Source organism: Octodon degus, unplaced genomic scaffold (genome assembly GCF_000260255.1).
Source record: "Octodon degus isolate 3935 unplaced genomic scaffold, OctDeg1.0 scaffold00060, whole genome shotgun sequence".
Lineage (NCBI taxonomy): Eukaryota > Metazoa > Chordata > Mammalia > Rodentia > Octodontidae > Octodon > Octodon degus.
Window position 1 is genome coordinate 7,567,239 of NW_004524636.1, and position 20,392 is coordinate 7,587,630.

General features: G+C 38.7%; 1 protein-coding gene and 1 non-coding gene across 2 annotated transcripts in view; one reads left to right on the forward strand and one right to left on the reverse strand.

Annotated features, from left to right (window-relative positions):
- Plcb1 (phospholipase C beta 1) overlaps positions 1 to 20,392 on the forward strand; it is a 784,962-nt gene that overhangs the window by 760,217 nt on the left and 4,353 nt on the right. The gene's annotated exons all lie outside the window — the stretch shown is intronic.
- On the reverse strand, positions 672 to 779 carry LOC111817526. The gene has a single exon (XR_002821701.1). It is a non-coding gene; the product is annotated as a U6 spliceosomal RNA (small nuclear RNA).

A 20,392-nucleotide genomic window follows, 5' to 3' on the forward strand; every position in this document is an offset into this window, starting at 1 on the left:
AGGAATATTTTATGAAGTAACAGACCTGTGAGCCTGAACTATGATGATCATTTTTTAAACATTAGAATGCAGCATATTTCTAAGGTAACAGTTTGCACCAAACATAAACCAGAGAAGAAAAATTACCTTTAACCTTTTATTTCAGGATTCACATCAAAGGAATATCTCAATGACTTCTGGGCAAGTTGCTTAAACCTCTTGGTCTCTGGTCTTTTTTAATATAAAGTCTGCCGTAAGAAATGGTTATTTGTCAGGACTTTTCAGCTCTAAGTTCCTACTTTATTTAGGTAGCCTACACATATTTCAGCAATTGAATATTGCTATCCTTCATTCCAACACATTCTTCTCATTGATCCATGCAGGAACATACATGTTTATTTATAATAAAATATTTGCCTATGAAATAACTATACAGTATGAAAACTAGACTACTGGTTTTTCCCTGTTTGATAGGCTCCTCTTCTTTCCCCACTTTCTGCCCTCCCAGGTAGACATGAATCAGAATCCAGTGCAAGTACATAATTCTTAACATTTTATTTACATAGGATTAGACATACACGTGTATCATACATATCTATGTTCCTGTAACATTTTATTGTTTGATTTTCACTGTTTTGAACTGAATTAAAGTGGTATCATAGGAAATGGAAAGTAGCATACTAAGCTAAGATTATATATATATATATATATATATATGCTGAAATATACTTTGCGCAGGGGCCATGCTAATCATCTCTCTGTCGTTCCAATTTTAGTATATGTGCTGCCGAAGCGAGCCCTGAAATATACTCTGCAAAATGTTTTTGTATCTAGATTTTTAATCTAAAATATGTTAATAAACCCAACAGAAATATACACATATATTCACCAAAATACATATACCAGACTGTTCTTTCTTCTGCTAATTATAATACTACCAAACTAGAACTATCACCAGAGTCCTTAATTATTATATGAATAAACTTTAATCCATACACTCAGTTGAATACTGTACATTAATGAGAATAACAGAATATGCCCAGCAATGGACAACAAAATGGATGCAAATAAAAGTTTGAAAGAAGCCAGACACACACAGGCTTGAGTGTTCACAGTTCTTTGTACATGAAGTTTGTAGTTATCTCGGGTAGGAAATGGATTGCTAGTGATTGGAAGGTGGCAAGGGAAAGATTTCTGGAGTCCTGGTAATGTTGTCCCAAATCTGGATCTATTCAATAGGTACATTCACATTGTGGAGGAAAATATCACAAAGCCATAAAGTTGTTGTATCTGTCAGGCACTGCTGTATAACAAATACCACCTGACAACTCAGTGCTTTCAAATAAGAAATATTCTTTATCATTCACAAGTTAGTGGGCCGGGAAGATCTCGTTTTAGTAGCTCTTCTTCATGTATAAAGAGTCAGCTGAGGAGCGAGTATATGGCTCTGCTGCGACTGCCGGCTGGACCCTCTTGCATGGTTAGGGGTCAGCGGCTGAGAGCTGAGCTAAAACAGCAGTGGTTAAAATAATGGGGTATCACCATGTGGTCTTTCATTGTCCGCTTCCAAGCCAGGCTTGTTCACATGCTGGGGCACAGTTCCAGGAGCAGCAGCAGGAGCCTATCAGGCCTCGTGAGAAGCAGAGTTGGAGCTGGAAACTGCATCACTCAAGTCCTATGCCACTGGCCCCTAACAGCACAAATGCATCATGGGAATTTGTGATCTTTATGAAAATTAGTCTACCACACTTATGTGCAGTTTTCTGTATACTAGTGAGAAATTTGTTATGAAATTAATCATACGTATGTGTGCTTTTCTATGCCTGTGGGTTGTGGCCATAGTTTGTTTTGATTTCTATATAATGTATTATTGCACAAGCACATTGCAGTTTCCGCATCCTGTTGCTGAGCACTCCGGTGATTTCCAGTTCAGGGCTGTTATAAGCAGGTCTGCTGCGCACCTTCCTCTCGCATCTCCTGGGCTGTGTACTCGTATGAGCATGTTTCTTGGTCATACACCTAAGCACTATGCTGTAAGGAACGCAGATGTCCAGTTTCATGAGACAGTGCTACATTGTTTTCTAAAATAGCTGCACCACTTCACATGTCCTATGTCCTTCAGCAGTACAAAGGAGTCCCTGTTATCCCACACAGTCACCAACGGTTGGTGTTGAAGTCAGACTTCCCACTAATATGGGTACAAAATAGCATCTTATGGTAGTCTTGATTTGCCTGTTTTGTTTGTTGCTTTCTGTTTTATAAATCATGTTTTTTTCTTAACTAAAGTAACTATTTCTGTCTTTTACTCATTACTTAAAATTAAACTGTCTCATTTTGCTTCATAAGAATTATTTATATATCTCAATACTATTCTTTGGTCAAGTGTGTTTGTTGAGGACATCTTTGCCTATTTTTTTTTTTTTTTTAAGTTTTGTTGCCTTCTTTGCTTGAGGCATGATTAAACAATCCTTAACTACCTCAAGGTTTCAGATACTTTTACATTATCTTTTTAAAAAATTTATGTATTTTTAAGTTGTTATTATGTATTTGGTACAGGGTCTTACTACACAGCTCAGACTCCTAGTGAGCCTCCTGTTTTCACCCTTCACAGCGCTGGGATTACAGGCGTGATCCATCATCAGGAGCCCACTCAGCAGAGCCGAGGGGCAGGGCCAGCACTGCATGTGGTGCTGGGGATTGAACTTCAGTCCCTGCACTTGCCTAAGCAAGTGCTTCATCTGCTGAGCTATCTTGCCAGCCATAGTTTTATGTATTTAGTAAAGGATCTCACTATGCAGTTTGGACTAGTAGTGATCCTCCTATTTCAGCCTACCCAGTGCTGGGATTACAGGCATGTGCACCATGTCTGATCTTGATGGCTGGTTTGGTGCACCTAAGGTAGGATCGGCACTGGGGATCAAACCTGGGTCTTTGTGCTTGCCTAGGCAGGCACTTAGACTGCTGAGCTGTCTCGGCAGCCTTTACGTTATCTTTAAAGATTCAACGTTTTGGTTCTGACTTTTAAATCTTATGTATATAAAGTTTGTCACTGTGCTTGTTGTATGGTGGGGACCTAATTTCTTATTTATCTCAAACATAATTATCTTTTTAAGCATTATCTATTAAATAATGTGTCTTTGCACATCATCCCCCCACATCTGTGTGTTGGCACTACAGTGCAACCTCATCTGATAAAATACCCCTTTCTGTTCCTCTCTAGAAATGTGTTGGATATGTTGTTCATCTGCTTTTCATTATCATGAGAAATAACTGACACAATCAACTTATAAAGAGAAAATAATTGATTTTAGATGACAGTTTCAGAAGTTTTGTCCATGACCCATCGACCTGCTACTGCTTTGAACCTGTGGTGACATAGTTCATTGTAGTGGGGACACTGAAGAAGAGGCCTGTTCACCTCTTGGTGGCTATGTGGGAAAAGAGAGAAAATGGAAGGGATGGGGCCCCACATGACCTAACACCTTCTACTAAGCCACTGCCATCCACTGGGGACACTCAAGATTTATACAATAGTAGCTGTCATTGGCTGTTTATTCTTTTATGAAGGTTATCATTTTCCTTTCACATAAGAAAAGTTTTTAATCTCTTTATACTGTTTTTCTCAAGTTTCTCTTAAGAAAACTTAATATGTGGTTTTCACCTTCTAATATCTGAGCTAAACTTTGAACCTCTTTGTACATTTAGTGCCCCCATATCTGTGCAACAGACCCTGAACTGAGGAACTCAACTCATTCTGAGTGCTGGTTATAACTTAAGTGGTCTATTTAAAGCTCAGGCCCCTCTCTCTGGCCTTCAAAGTCCTTCTCCTGTATGCAGACAGATCTCATTGTTCTTACAGAGACAGAGGCCCAGGATTTATCAGTCAATTCCATACAGGAAAGGATATTGTAACATTGCTTGCAGAACTCTTTAAGGGTTAAATCTGTTTCTGAGACCATCTGAAAGCACAAGTGGTCAGCATTTGGATCATAATTCAAGACTTTGGTCATAAATCAAAACAAAAATTCTTGTCATAACCCACATTATTTCACATGTCAGTCTAGTTGTAACTCAAGTGTCCACCATAATTTTCATTTCTGAAATGCATACGTACACACACACACCTGCACATACAAACTACCCTTGTAAACAAGCAGTTTACAACGTTGTTCCTGTGCTCTTTGTAAAGTACTTAGGCATTGATTTCTCCTTAGGAATAGTGTCTAGGTATCTCAGACTCAGAGAGTCTAATCATCCTGACAAGTCACAGGAGTAATTCCAAAGGTCATTTATTTTGGCATTACACCCTGGTGTTATTGTAGAAACAGAAATGTTTAGAATGATAAGATATTCTAAAACAAGAATATTCTTATTTTGGTTTGTTTGCTGAGGGTGGCCTCAGCTGGAATAATAGAAGAATAATATAAACCTGAATGGTAGAAGGTGGAAGAAATCTAAGTGAACCTTAATGCCGTGTAACCATTCCCCTCCCTTTCAAACACACACACACACACACACACACACACACACACACACACACATACACACACACCTCTTAAATCTTTTCCAAGATGTAGGCTGTTTTCAGCTTGGCCACTCACAAGTTGTGTGGTTCCTCCCACTTGCTGTGCTTAGGGTACTGTGCCCTGAAGGGTTTCTGAGAGTTCTACATTGGGATGGACCATGGTAATATTTCAACAGTACAAACAACTTACTTGTCTTTCTTACTAATTTGCTTAAAGGAGACCACATGAATGGGGCATACCATTGGGCTAGGTTCTTGTTTTGGTTTGGTTTATGTTGGAAGTGCTTTCCAGTGGCCTTATGCATTCTTACGCAGCCCTTTTGGAAAAGGACTGGATGATAAGGGTGCCATCGCTGACTTGTTGGGAGCGTGATGTGGAAGGGCGGCTCTCCCTGCTGAGCTCCTTCGTTTCCTGTCTACTCCCTGGCCACCATGACATGAGTAGCTTCCTCCAGTCAGGCCCTTCCAGATTCCATTTCTGTGCTGAAGCCTCCCAAATATGGACTGAAACCTCTAAAACATGAGCCAAAACCTCTTCTCCTTCCAGTTGTGTGTGGAATATTGTGTTCCAGAGACAAGGAAAGTAATTCAGACAGTTCTTGAAATAGAATGTGCTTTTAAAGAAAATTCAGTATGCAAAGAAACCTATTCCCTTTTTCCTATCTCTTGGCCTTGAGGTAGTATTTCTGGCAAATGGAGTGTCTAACAAAGACGAATGTGCCTAACGCTGGAAGTAGGATGAATAACACCAGTTGCTTCTTTAGCATGCTTTGGTTGTGTCTTGTATTTTCACCTGAGCAAAACACTTCCACTGCAGAAGCCCTCATGACAATGACTTCTTGCTTATTTATTGGTCCATCTTGCCCACAGTTTCTGCTTTGGAAGTAGTGGATGGTTTCTAATGTGTTCATTCACTTCTAAGACCAGCACACAGAAAGAGTGAGCTTGGCTTGATTGTCTCACTAACTTTAATTCATTTCAAAGAAACGCAAAATCTGGAATATTCTTACAAATAGCATATTCTGGTAAGTAGAAATAGGGATAATAGTAAAATGTAAAATTTTTTAAGTGTAACCTTTCGCATCCACATTAAAATCATAATTATCTTCACATTCATGCATCCAAAAATTCAAGGCACATGCAAATTTGTCACCATGTTGTTTTCAGATTCAGTAGATTTGGGTGAGCCTGAGGTGCTACTCCTGGCCCCAGGACCACACTAGGAATTGTAATACTTTATAAAATTCTCTTCTCCACACTGTTGAATTAAGAAACCTTTCCTTCAAAAGATGGCATTGAGACTACTAGAAAATTGTCTTAATTTTCAAAATCTCAGTCTTTTGACTAATTTAAGAAATCTGGGGGATTTTTTTTTTTACTGTTGTTTAAATCTCTTGAGTATTTCAAAAATCTCTTCTTAGTTCTGACATTTCTTGAAGGTTTTTCTCGAGGTATATTTTAGATTAGGGTCTCTTAGGTCAAATTAATTATCTTGAAAAATGATGAATAATTCAACTGGATAAATGATCAGCAGAATATGGTGAGAATGAAGCAGAAATAAGAGAAAAAAAGAGGGAAAGTCACACAGCATTATGATTGTCTCCACTTTCTCTCAGTGTGATTTTATGTCAGTGTTGCTCTCATTCTTTCTTCATTGTGTAAGAAAGCTTCCACCAACTTTCCATCCTAGTGAGTCACTGAGGGAATACAAGAATGTGGCCTCTTTCTGAAGCCCGATAAGGGAGGAGGTTATTGTACATAATTGGAGAATGTGGAGTCAGAATAATCGAGTTTGAATTCTGACTTCATCATTTACCAGCTGTGTTACTTCACCATAAAATGTTAACAGTATTTACTGGAAAAGAATAACATGAGGATTTGAAGAGTGAATCCATGCCAATCGCTTAACCTAGGGTCCAAGATATAGGCAATGCTTAATAAATATTCAGAATAGTCGTTGTTATTGCCTGATAACTATTGCAGAATAAGTCCTAAGGGGCTAGTGGAAAAAAACCCTTTGTGCTTGAGACCCTGGAAATCAGTTTCTTTTCATGAGTGAAATCTGAAGTCTTTGGTTTTGTCAATCCCTCAAAGGGAAGCCTCACCACAGGCACTCCAAGTTCCAGAACTAGTAATGCTTACTGTGTATATCACTAATTTGGTATTTCATCTTGTTTGCCTGACTCGTGTTATTGTTTCACTTTATTTTGGCTCACCAATTAATATTTTAACTGTCTAATCTTTAAGGGACAACCGTTTTGTATTATTTAGGACTCTCCAAGCCAGCTGCCACTGAGTCATTCATTTGCATTATTAGGTGCTCAATATATGTCTATTAGTTAAGTGATTAATGGGAGCAGCCCCTACATCTCTGTAGTGGCTCGGGCTGGCTTAATCAAAAGAGGCATCTTGAGGCCTATTCCTCTTTGAGAAGTTAGCACATGGCCCATGAGCTCTCAGTTGTTTCTGCCATATGATGTCCCTGATGTATGAAAGACGACCCAGAAGAAGGAGCTAATAAACTGACACAATAGCCATTAAATTACCCTCCAGACTACCTTAACTGGAGAAGTGTTTCTATCAGTTTCTTGACCTTTGATTCATTTTTAAATCTAATGGTAAACACAACCCATGCATGATAAAACTTTTTTGGAAAATATCATCGTTATGTTCCTATTTGACCAGGAAGATAAGCTCTACAATTTTAATCTATGTCTGACAAAATATTTTGTTACTGACTTACTAAGTAAATGCACATATGTAAAGCACATGGAAAAATAAAGTGCAGGGAAATTTATGTGCTAATAAAAGAAAAAGACAATAATTCACCTTTTGATTAGATTTTAATTCAGTTTAAAATCATGTTATATATCTTGATTGAAGCATTTGTACTTGAAAACTTTTAAGTGTATTTAGCCCTCAAGTAGCAATTGCAAACTTACTTGTATAAATAGAACAAATGTAATATGTGCATTTGCATTAATGGCCTATGAACAAGTACTGGGAAATATCAGAAAAGAATCATATACTTGTTATCTTGGTTTGGGGCGGAAATAAAGCATAATTCATTAGCTGGTAAACTGGATAATTGTCTTTTAGAGAAAACATTTGGTTAAAAGTCAGACTAAAATGTCAGTAAAGTTTTTACTTGTTGGGGAAACATTGAAAATATACATTGTGAATACAGTAAATATTTGAATATAAAAGGCTTTCCTTGATAAATAAATTTACTTTTTGTTAGAGATAGGTATTCCATTACCATTTAACTGTCCTTTTATTTTTTTCTTTTCGGAACCAGGGATTGAACTCAGGCCCTTGGGCTTATTCTACTGAGCCATCTCCCCAGCCCGAAAATGAAAAATAAATTTACCCCAAGTATTTTTCATTATAAATAAAAGCTATTTTCTTCAAGATGCCCTTATATCTCTGCTATTGAGGAGAGCACAACAGTATACTTTGTCTTAGAGATACATTAGTCTTGCTTCAGCACGCTGAGCTGCTTCTGAATGTAGTGTGTGTCATGCATGATTTATTTACTTAAATGTTTAGCACAATTTTTCTTGGCAGAATTTTTTTCACTTGAATTTTTTTTTAACAAGAACACCAGGAGAAATCAGCGTTTTAGTCTATGTGTCTATTCAATATGTTGCTGGATGAAGAGAGAAACCCAATAGATGTGTGTCATCAGTATTCTGAGCACATTGTAGCCACAGCCTGTCTTTTCTCCTGTACATCAATTTCTCATCCCCATGGAAAAACCCTAACAGTACCTTGGACTTCCATAACGTTATACGTTACTACAAAATCATCCATGTCTGTATGTAAAGTAGAAGCCAAAAGGTACCTAAACCCAGAGTTACTTGGATAGCCTCTTGAATGAAATCTTGCTTAAAACATAAGTAAAACTGTGTGAATTCAGAAAAGAATAGACATTTTTCAACCATCGTTGGAAAATTCATAAACTATCTCTCAAATCATATACAGAAAGTTAATTGTCACTAATGTGCATCCAATATTGGAGCACACCAATCCCCAAACCATGAGAAATCCCTGCACATTTTCCGCTGAAAATATGCCAATGATAAGCCCAAACTAAATACTTAAATTAATGTCTTAATCTGGGCTCCCCCAGCAGCAGACCCTGAGATAAGAATTTGAGTACAACTGTACTCAAACAGACATCCCAGTAAAACTAGTGAGAGAGAAATGAGACAGCAAAGGAAAGGCAGTGCATGAACACCGTGGGGTCGGCAAACAACTTGCAACCATCGGGAACTGCAGTCCAGTTCCTCCAAGGTATCTTGGGAGGAGACGTAGAAGATGCACATTAGAGTACTTCCTGCAGAGCAGAAGGTAGCTGTGTTATGAAGTGTGGTAAAAAATACAGTGAGTGTTTAAATATTTATCATAGTAAAACACACATTGCCATTCATTACCATCAAAATACTCCACCTGGTCTAAAACATGTTCATCCCACCATCCTTAGCACTTTCTGAAGCATGCAGGAAGTCCTCTTCTGTGTCTTCATGAGATGTTCCCATGTGTATTTCTACCACATCTTGTGAAAACACAGAAAGATAAATTCTAAAACAATTAGTGCATCCTTAGCCACTTTATTCACTGGCACCCTGTGGCTTTTGGCTCTTCCTGAAAGTCAAAGTAATCATGAAAGGTGAACAAAGCAGGGTCAGGTATTTTGAGTGGAATTAATGGCAGCGTGCCTTTTATTGTAATAATTTTTTTTAAAAAAATTAATCATCTACCATATTTTTCTATCTATCTATCTATCTATCTATCTATCTATCTATCTATCTATCTATCTATCTGCTGCTGGATGGCATTTCCAGGTACTTACGTATTCTATCAGAGCAAGCAGGCAGTTGGCTTTATGACACAGATTATCATAATCTGTATCATAGGCTAAAGAACTCCAGGCTTAGCATGGACAGCCACAACTATAGTCAGCTTTAGAAGTAAATAAGAAGGCCTCTAAGATTCTAATGCTATCACTACAGCCATTCAAATTTCAAAAGCATTAAACCTATACCTTGTTTCTGACCATAACCAAGAGAGTTTAGTTGTAGAAAATATTTTCCCAATCTAGCACCACATCCTGGTAAGATTTAATCATTGAATACATGAATGATTCTCATTAATTCATGTAAATGAGAATCATCCGCAACCCTTCTTCAAGCTTTAAATCACTGGTTCTCGCATTGCTTGAAGATCAGCTAGAAGGTTTCACAAAACATAAATGACTACATTTCTACCCTTAGCATTTCTCACTTAGTAGGTTTAGAGTAGACCTGAGAACTTGCATTTCTAGCAAGATCAAAATGAGATGATGCTGAGGTTGTCGTGACTAGAACTGAGAACCTCTGTGCTCTACAGCCCACATTCTGGTTCCGTATCCTAATCACTTCTGTGTCTTGTCACTGCACTATGACCAGAAGTACACTATCGTCTTCAATAAAGAAGGTGTTAAGAAGCCTGGATGTTATATTTTCCATCAATTTCTAAGTGGAAGAGGTACAGAAAGGAAGTTTGCTCCACCTCTGTCAAAGGCAGAGGGGTTGGAATCTTCTACTCACAGTTGAACTGTGATATTTATAATCATTTGTTACTAAGGTGTGACGAATGATGATGTTTTGTAGTAAGGACTCAAAGGTAGGAATTAGGCTGGCAGATTTTCTGAGTGCGTATTTTATATAATACTATTAAAATATGACCATCATGATGGCTTTTTGTTTTGTTTTGTTTTCTATTGACAGGCTATTAACCTCTTCTGAACCAAGGGATATTTTCAACTGTTAGGACATGGTCTTCTGGTTAGCATTCAATTAGACAAAGTACTAAGATTTTTTTAAATTTAATTTAATTTTTATTTTTAAAGAAGGGTCTACAGGGTGTTCTGGGTCTCACTACTAGATCATACTTGTAATAATCCACCTGTTTACAGCTTCCCAAGAGCTAGGATTATAGGCATGTGCCCCCAGGCCCAGCCTCAATTGCTGTCTCAGTGTACCCTGGGGGCGGGGCCAGCATGGCAGGCCCAGGGATCCAACCCCTGGCCCCTGCTCCTGCCTACAGGCACTTTAGTCCACTTAGCCATTTGGCCAGCCCTGAGATTTTTTAAAAAACAACACTTCAGAATGCCTGTTATTCTTTCTCCCATAGTCACTTCTGTGTGCTGCATAAGGGGAAGTGATAAGCAGCCACTGCCCAGACAAATGTGCAAAAGAGCTGGCATTTGATGGCGGCCAACTCGTCTAGTCTTCAGTAATCCTGCTGGATGCTGAGGAGGATAATTGTGCATTGTTGTGCACTGTGTGCGGCTGAATCACGGGACTTGTCTCAGGGCATCCAATCGTCATTTTATGTTTCTCATGCTCCCGCCAGCCTGGGACTCCACAAAGCCAGTGCCATATCTCACTTGTGTCTCCATACCTAGTGCATGTCAGAGAGCCAGGAACATAGCTCAGTACTTGGCAAGTCTTAGATAAACGAAGGAATAAATTGATGAGTGTGTGAGGGATGGAACACAAAGGAAGAGTGAATTAATGTAAACAGAAGATGAGTCAGAAGTCAGAAGCATCTGTCTCCCAATCTAGTAGTCTCAGAGTTGGGAAATGTTCCACATTATGAGATCAGGATGTCACCTTGGCCAGCAAGTAAGAGCTAGAACAGGTTTGGTGGAGCCTTGTAGTTTCTTTCTGTGGTAAGTTCTGCTGTAGCTTTCCTTAAAGTTGCTTCTTGTGTGTAAATAATGATGCCAAGGATTCATCAGAAGGTCTTTGAACCCCCTACATTGAGTGGTTTAAAGAAATCCTCCAAGTATTTGAAGCAAACTTAGATTTACAGATGCCAGGATATGTCTATCTGATTAGAAAGTGGAAAATAGAATTTAGCTATCTCTGCCTTATTATCTACGCAGATCAAAGAGGAATAATATTTTAAAATTTATTTACAATAGTATTAAATTAAAGTTACCTATTCTTATTCTTACACAAGAACCTACACTGTATAGGGGCTACATAGACTTTAACCCAACAAGAACAATGGAAAAAAAAGAGACTTTTCTTCTTAATCCCTGCAATTTCCTTGTGGAAGAAAAGAGATAAAGATTGATGTAAAGTGATAATGCCCTTGGGTTTCATAACACTAGCTCTTTCTCTCTTATAGCTGTAAAGCAGCTATAAAGTACTCAAGATTTATAGTTAGGACTATTCTCTAATTCTACTTTAAATTCAGAATAACCAAAAAAGCCTCCAGCCATTTAAGAGGCCATTCTTACGGTCTAAAAATTGGCTAACAATGCTAAATCATAAATAGTGGAGGCTCTCAGAATATCTGGATGTACATTCATCACTCCCCTCACCTCTATGTAAATCATGCAACACAAATTACATTTGTGAAAAGGTATGGATTACCATACCACTAGGGGCTATGGCAACACCAAAATATCAGTGGCTTCGTGCAATTGAATTTTTCTTTCTGTGTGAGAGTTCAACATGGGTCTTCCCAGTTGATGAATGTCTTGCTTCCGCATGATGTTCCAGAGAGCCAATTTCCTTTTGTAATGTGGCTCCATCACCACTCAGGAGCTCCCTAAGAGTGAGAGTGTAGCTGTAGAGCTGCCCACAGCACCTCTAAAGCACCTCATATTGACATTTTGCTTGCAAGAATGAGTCACTGGCCACTGTCATTATAAAGATAGTGAGAAGGGTTTCTAAGTCGCTTTTCCCCTGGCTAGGCAGCTCCAACCAGGTGAAGCAGACACTATGGGAAGGTGAATTTGGATTTGGAAGATAATTAGTTTTGTCTGCAGTGTAGAAAACGATAATAGAACCACAACGGGCTTACTATAGAATTACTCTAAAATGACTCTAGTTCAGCTATAGCAAGATTAGCACAGTTACATAATCATACACACTGAACAAATAAAGTAGAAAGAGAAGGAGATGTCCTCAATTCTTCCGCAAGTGTCTTCTATTCAAGAGCGTGATCAAAAAGTAATCCAGAGCGGAGGAAAGTATCTTCCCCTTCCAAGTGAGACCTGCCTTGTCAAAGACTCAGGACAGCAGCAAAACATGGTCTCTATCTACTTGTGCATGAATTATCAGATGGAGGCCCATCCCTGGCCTTGTGTGGGAGGCCCCAGCTGACTGCAGTAGTTATCTTTCAAGTCCAAAGACAAATACATGGAATATGTTATTTGATGCTCCAGAGCTTGTGCATGGACCTGCTTGATGTTTTGTGAATTTCTAATCTAGATGTACACTAGTACATTACATTTAATAGGTAGTCCAGATGCCTGGCTTCTTTCAAAAAATCAGATGTGACACCCTTGGGCAGAGCCATATGCTTCCAAGTGGCTATAACCTCGCTGGCAAAGTTGAGCAGCGACTGCTTATAACTGAGTCCAAATCCTGTACATTCACCAGTTTCCACTGGGCCCCTGTCACTTGGATGTCTTTCTACCTGCTCTGTTTCACTTCGCTTTCCCTGAGAAATCTTATTACAGTTTTCAGTTTCACCCTGGGTGGAAAAATCAGGCTCCCTAACAATCAGGCTTCTCAAAAGGCTTGCAAGGCCAGGAAACAAATATCCAAATCCCTCTCAGATCAAGTTGTAAATGGTCAACCCGAAACGACAGCAATTTAAGCAGGAGGCATCAACAGCACGTTTAGGAGTAACTATATAATTAGGACACGCTCACTGCTTAAGCATCAAAATCAATTATCCTGATAAAACTGTAGGACAGCCTACCACTCTTGAAATGCACACTCATGAGAAGAAAAAGAAAAACCAAAACTAATTTTAGGTGATCAGGAGATGGGCGTTCTCCAGGGATATAGCTGAGTTCATTCTAGGACAGCTGACACAGCCTGCCTCTTGTCTTTTAAATGCAGCACACATGCTTTTAGTCAAGGGAGGGTGGTTGTAGTGAGGGCTTGAGTTGAATAATTAGTACTGTTGCTTGAGAGAGAGAAAGTCAAAGCCATGGTCTTCCAGATGAATACCAAAGAAGAAAGTGTGATCTGAACTGCGGCTCACACATGGGTGTTCTTCAGGTGAAAACCTTTTGGAGACTCAAGACTTCTTGAGCCAGACATTTCACTGAGACTCCAGATGGGGAGTTAGTTTCATGCACCATCTGTGTTATCGACATATGCTTCTCCTGAGACTCAGTGCAAGAACTGACTTTGTAATTTAAGTTTGATTCTTCCTTGTTGTTAGCATTCTGTTTGATGGAAAAGAAATACACGCTGTATCTAACAATGATTAGCCTTTGAATGGTCTTTTATTTCACTTGAATTGAGGCTTTCTAGTATTGATTGTTGTAGGGTTATGTGGTTGAGAGACCGGGACTTGGGTGCTATTCTGTCTTAGTCTCTTTCTAGTGGGCATGAATTGTCCCTTGCTGTTATGCCCTTGCTCTTAATAATTCAGGTAAATAAGAAGCTACAGAACAGTTACTTGAAGATTAAATAGACTCTTCCCTAAAATTTCTGCATGTTAAAGTTCTGAATTTGAGTGTTCTAAATAAAAAAATACAATTCCACCTGTTCACAGACCCTGCCACTTTCCTATTGCCAATGCCAAATCTCATTCATAGATTCATGTTATTTCTTGGGCTCCATAACATAAACACTTGGGTTCAGAAATTATGAAGTTAGTGTATTAAGTAGGTTAACATATGAAAAGTCCTAAGAACAGTTTCTGTCACACAATAAGTACTTACCAAGTTGTGGCTTGTGTCTAGATGTTCCCCAAAGCTCATGAGGCCATAGGCAGGTTTTTTGAGGCTTGGTGTAGGGTATGTGACAATGGGATTAAGGATGTGATACTAGGATTAATGGTGCTTTGCTTGGATTAAGTGCGTCCCATCCTGGGTTCGAGTGCTACAGGTAACTCATATAGAATATAAGAGACAGAAAGAGGGCTACTGTCATGGCTCACTGCTATTTCACTGCCTTGCTGCCTTCCTACCTTCTGCACCCCATGCGCTGTTTCTCCTCTATGATGCCCCTCTCCCAAACTACACTGCCTCAGAGCCAACCAACTGTGAACTGAAACTGCTATAAACTGAGCCAAAATAAGCCTGTCTTCCTTAACTTTGGGCATAGGGTATTTTGTTCTCTGCAATGAGAAGAGTATCTAAGACAATTATATTACCAACATTATTTTTATAGTTCATTTTCCCTGTTGACTGATAATGTTTACTAGATTGGTTACAACCTAAGAGTTTTTAATTTATGATTTTTCCTTATTCTAGATTTCCATTTATGTGTCCCTTCTTCGAGAATCTGACTCTTTATAGAAATAGTCTGATTAAATTAGACTACACTTCATTGCAAACAGAAAAAAACAGTAAACTGACCAAAGAATCATGCCTTAAACTGAAAAGTTATGTAGGGAGAACAGAAAGCCAGAGTCTTCTCAGAAGGATAGACACAAATAGAAAAGTGAAGGTTTAAAAATAGATGGGGCTAACTACAACTGCTTAAAGTCATTGTTTTCCACAAAATCATACCTTATTTAAGAGGACAGCAGGTCAGTCATTAAGATCCCATGCAGTGCTATGGCACTCCTCAGCACTACTTTTCAGTACAAGATACTTAATTATTTTAGGAGAGCAATTTTGAAATCCTTGATGTGTAAGGGAAATAGCTCACAATTGTTTTCTTTCTTCCTTCAGTACACAGAATGTCAGGTTTCTGAAATTTTCACAAATTTTGTTCTTATGTAATATGAGATTATCCTGGAATGGTTGGGGTGAGTCCTCAATGTAAGAGGCAGTTGATGGTCAGATTTTAATTGTGCTCTGAGAAACTTGGGGGTAGGCTTCTGTATCCTCAATTCACACATGATGGGATTTGTTGATTAATGTATTCAATTCTATTCACTCCAGATTGTAGAATAAATCTTTTAAGCTTCCTCATATGAGAGGATAAGTCACCAAAGACTCAGATCATCTTTTATCATTTCAGGTACAATGGTGGCTTCATGTTTCCGAAGATGTTTCTGCACTACTGCCTGAATTATTAACAATTTTAGTGAAATTAAAATTGTTTACCTTGTTCATGGTCATTTTTATTCCCAGCTGTAATACACCCCTGCTATATCTTCTCTTAGAAAGCACCTAACCAAAAACAGAGAACTCCTAGGCCCCTTTAAGGGGAAAGTACTTTAGTAATGACACAAAAAATGTGAAGGTGTGGAACCACACATTACTTGAGATGAAGTGAGTTTCTGAATAGCATAATTATTTGCTTAAACTTTGGCACAGGCTGCTTGCGAATGAGGAGTGGAAACCTTATGTGCACATATAAGACAGTGAGTTTCTTATTTCTCTGACATGTTAAATAGTTAATTGCATGTTTAGGCTACAGCACTTCATGCACATTTTTTAGAGAAATTACGGAAGTACTGAGGATACACAATAATGTGACACCAAAAACACATCAATTCCATGGCATATAATCAACAGTTATTTTCCTTGCAAGTTTGCCTACTTCTGCTGCTCTTGACTGGGTATAGCTGTACCTAGCTGGGCTTATTCCTGCATCTGTGGTTTGTTATAGGTCAGGTAGGTGGTTCTTCAGATATTTTCTAGACATGGTTACATCTCTGAGTATCAGCCAGATGTTGATAAAAGTAGGATTATTTTGTCTGTATAGCTGGGGAACTCCCCTCTGCCATAGGTGTCTCATCTTGTACCAGACTATTCCCATGACATGGCAGAGGAAAAAGAGTTAAACTACATGTTTTATCAAGGCTCTTCTTGGGCCATATTTGCTTACACCCCACTGCCTAAAGTGAGTCACATGACTGCTTCATTTTCAAAGATGTTGAAATAAATTGTATCTCTATAATCAGAAAGAAAGTCATAGGAAAAGGCTTTGAATACAGGGAGAGATGAAATGTTGGTACCACTAATGTAGTCTGCATACTATAAAGAGGAGAATTTTCTAGATTCTAGACCCAGTTTGCTCTCATAAGCCAGATCCCTAGAAAGCCACTAACCACCAGGGGCCACAGGTTTCTACAGAGTAAAAAAAATTGACTATATAATTGCAAAAGTCCCTCTTCAAGGCTTCAAAGTCCTGGAGGATTTGGTTAGGTAATTGCTAGCATTCCTTTCCAAGGTTTTCAAAGTAATCTCTAGATGCCTGTGAGATGATTACAGAAGCAAATTTGAAATATATTTGAGGACAGAAATATGAATTATGGTCTATATTAGGAAACTGTAACCTTTTGGGAGAGGTATCTTTGGGAAGGAATGCAGAAGGAAAAATGGGGATGAAGAGCTAGGGGGACAGTCACATAAATTTGACTGTTGTTCATTGATTTAGAAGCAAATTTCTGCTAAGGTAGTGTCATATAGTGTATGATATATAAAGGAGTTTATACATAAGAGCTGTGTCAGAAAGTATTTGGCTTCAGAAGTAAAATAAATCTAAGATGCGCATTCATATTGGGAACAGTGCTTGGTCAGTCACACAATTTCTAGCTTGTGTCTCCTCTCTTGTTGACTCAATATTTGGGTCCGCTTAACATTTTGCTCACCTTGTCCTTGTCTCTTGAGCTGTCTTTTCCTGAATTCTTAGTAGCTTTTACCCTCCCCTTTACCTGGTAGCTTCCAGTGAATGTTTTGAATCCAAATCTGAGTATTAAAGATATCAGAAGACGAGTATTAAAAATACTAGAAGTCTAGTCTATTGATCCTTTGATACATGTCTGCATCCTTTTTTCTCTCCTGCCAAGTACACTTGTGCAATATTTATTAACAAGCATTAATCATATATTAAGCATTTAACATATGTGACTTAGTTTAACCTTTGATGGGGCAGGGTGGTAGTGTAGCTCAGAAGTTAGAGTTCTTGTATAACATATGTGTATCCCTAGGCTTGATCCCCATCACTAAAAAACAAGCAAACTAACACAGAACATTTCTCTTAACAACTTCCTGGGAAAATTAGTATTAGTAGCCCCATTTCTTAATTTGAGAGCATTGAAATGCCAAGAGACTAGATAAGCTGCCCAATGTCATGTTTGATAAAATGCAAGCCTCAGTGAATGGTAGAAAGTTGGCCTGGGTCTGTGTTAACTGTGAATTCACTGTATTCTCCCACAGTGGCATGACCTACCTAATTTATTTCTTTTTGGTCTGGAATATTTCCCACTTTGATTTTAAAACACAATGATCAGCCTATTACTCCTTTTCTTTACATTCCAGCTGCCACTGGTAATCTTGAATTACAGGATTAAACAGAACCACATTGTCCTTGAGTGGCTTGTCATCTTGGGCTCCAGTTGTTTTTCTATGGTGCCACTCCCACCCTGAGTCATGGAGGAATCCAAACTGAGTTGGCCGCACCTCTGCTATGACTCTACGGGTTTTATTAATTTTTGAACCATTTTTGTTTGTTGACATCAGCTGATCAGTTCACTGGGGCAATGCAAATTTCAAAACTGTACTCAGTGTTGGTTTGGGTTTCTGATTCCCTTCGTGGACATCTTTCCTCTAACTGGCCCCATGAGTGTTTTAACTTCCTTGTTCTTCCCCAGATGAATGCACCGAGTTTTCCTAATCTTCATTTCAAGAGTAGGGAACCCTGACTCTGCCCTTGGACTTCAGTGTCAGCCCTCAGCCAGCACATGTGCTGATAGCGCCCTCCCATCCTCTTGGAATATTAAAATCTAGCCCAGAGCAATAGAAAATCCACTCCGCTACCCTGGGAGCCACATCCCTTCAAAGTCCTCTATTATTTTTAAGTTCCTCAGTTATAAATGCAAGTAGATGTATGTGTTCTGTTTCATTTAGTGTTTCTCTGCATTTGGGATACAAGAGGAATTTCTCAGTCAGCCATATTAACCCAGTGTCTGCATCACAATCGATTCAAAGAAAACTCAGAGAAACACAAATAAACAAAAACAGGAATGATTTGGGATATAGAATGTAGCTTAATTTTCCTTCATGGCACTTTCCAACAATCCTTGGGTAACCCGCCTGACCTCGGCCTGTATTTCTCATACAATCCTGCTATTTTTAATCTTGGTAGAAATAAAATTTCATGAGTTTATTCTAAAAATAAGATTGAGCCTCACAAAGCTGTTCAGGCTTTGAAGCCCATCATTTTATGCTTGTATTTTGTAAAAGCTTTTATCATTGTTTCTAGTATCTTCCTACTTGACTCATTATATTGCCGTTAAAATTCTGTCATTCTGCGATGATTCTCCATGCAGTTTTCTTGGTCACTATATCCCACATTCAGAGTTCTGCATTTTTATGCCTTTTAAAGTGTGTTCAAGGGACTGGAGAGGTAGTTCAGCAGTCTAACACCTACCTACCAAATAATCAAAAGGACACAGGTTCAATCCCCAGTACCACACGCCATGCCAGCCCTGGAACCTAGGTGCACCACTGGGCCTGCTTCTGGAAAACGGTATGGCGGTGCACACCTGTAATCACAAGACTGGGAAGGTTGAGACAGAAGGTTCACTATGAGTCTCAGTTGCATAGTGAGACTCTGTACCAAATTAATTAATTAATTTTTAAAGATGTGTTCCATTTTGGTTTCAATTTAGAATGCTGGATTTATGCTATTAGTAAAATAATCATATTACCATAAACATAACAGAAACAGAAAAATAAAAATAGTCATCCTCCCAACCCCGTATATATTTAGTGTTCCTGCTAGGCAGGAACGATCCTTTCTAGTTCCTCTGTCCCTCCACTCCCACGTCCTGGGACACAGCCTCTTACTTTCCTGACTCTCTTGGCCCCTGGAAAGTGATCTTGCCATCTGTGGGCTGGAGGGGCTTTCTTAGAAGGGACCCAGGCATGGCCCTGCAGGCTTTTCACACTTTCTCACAATGAACAAGTGTTCAGTTGATAGGAAGAAAAAAAAGAAATAGAAAAAACTCTAACATAATTTGAAATTAAAGAGTAAATATAATTTTGAAGTAAGCTTTTAATAGCTAGAAGACCTTTCAAAAAGAACGGAATCTGTGGCACATTATATAAACCATGAAGCAGTGACCTAGTTAAGAACACAATAAAATCTACTGCCTCATGATAAAAAAAAAGAGTCCAATAAAGTTATAATTTGGCCACTATTGATCCAATGCTTATAAATTGTTGAAAGTAATTATTGAGTTCCCCAAATTAAATTTTTATGAGAACTAAATTATTTAAATTAGTAAAAAGTTTTGGTATGGTTTTTGACATTTTTCTTACATTTTCGATTTTTTTTAATAAATAAGAAAGCAGCAGTGGTCAAGCACCATGGCTTCTTCTTGTATTCATTATCCAGGTGAAATTGCAGGCCAAGGACAACATACCCATGGGGAAAGAACTCCTAGTTCCACCTAAATGAAATTAGCCATCTATCCTTACAACTGAGTCCCCTGCTTTTCCCCCTTGCTCTACCTTCCTTTAAAGTGAAACTGCTGGGCTGGTGAGATGGTTCAGTGGTCTAAAGCACCTACTTAGAACAAGCTTAGCAATGCACGGGGACCGTGGTTCAATCCCCCAGCACCACATGCCAGCCAGCCTGCCCCCTGGTGGGCTGAGCTGGCCACACACACACACACACACACACACACACACACACATAAATAAAAAATTAAAAAAAAATAAAATAAAGTGAAACTGCTTGCTTGTGTTGCTAAATTAAAATTGAGGCAAACTGATGAAATGCCCTGGATTGTGTTAGCTGTTAAACCCCAGGTTGTGATTTCACCCGTGTCAAAAGAGAGACATTGTGAAAGCTCCACCTCTTCTAAATAGTTGGGACAGCAGGGAAAACACTGGCAGAGGTCTTCTTGTTTTTGATTCTCCAGTGATCTGGAGGAGCTGAACACCAAGGATGTGATCGT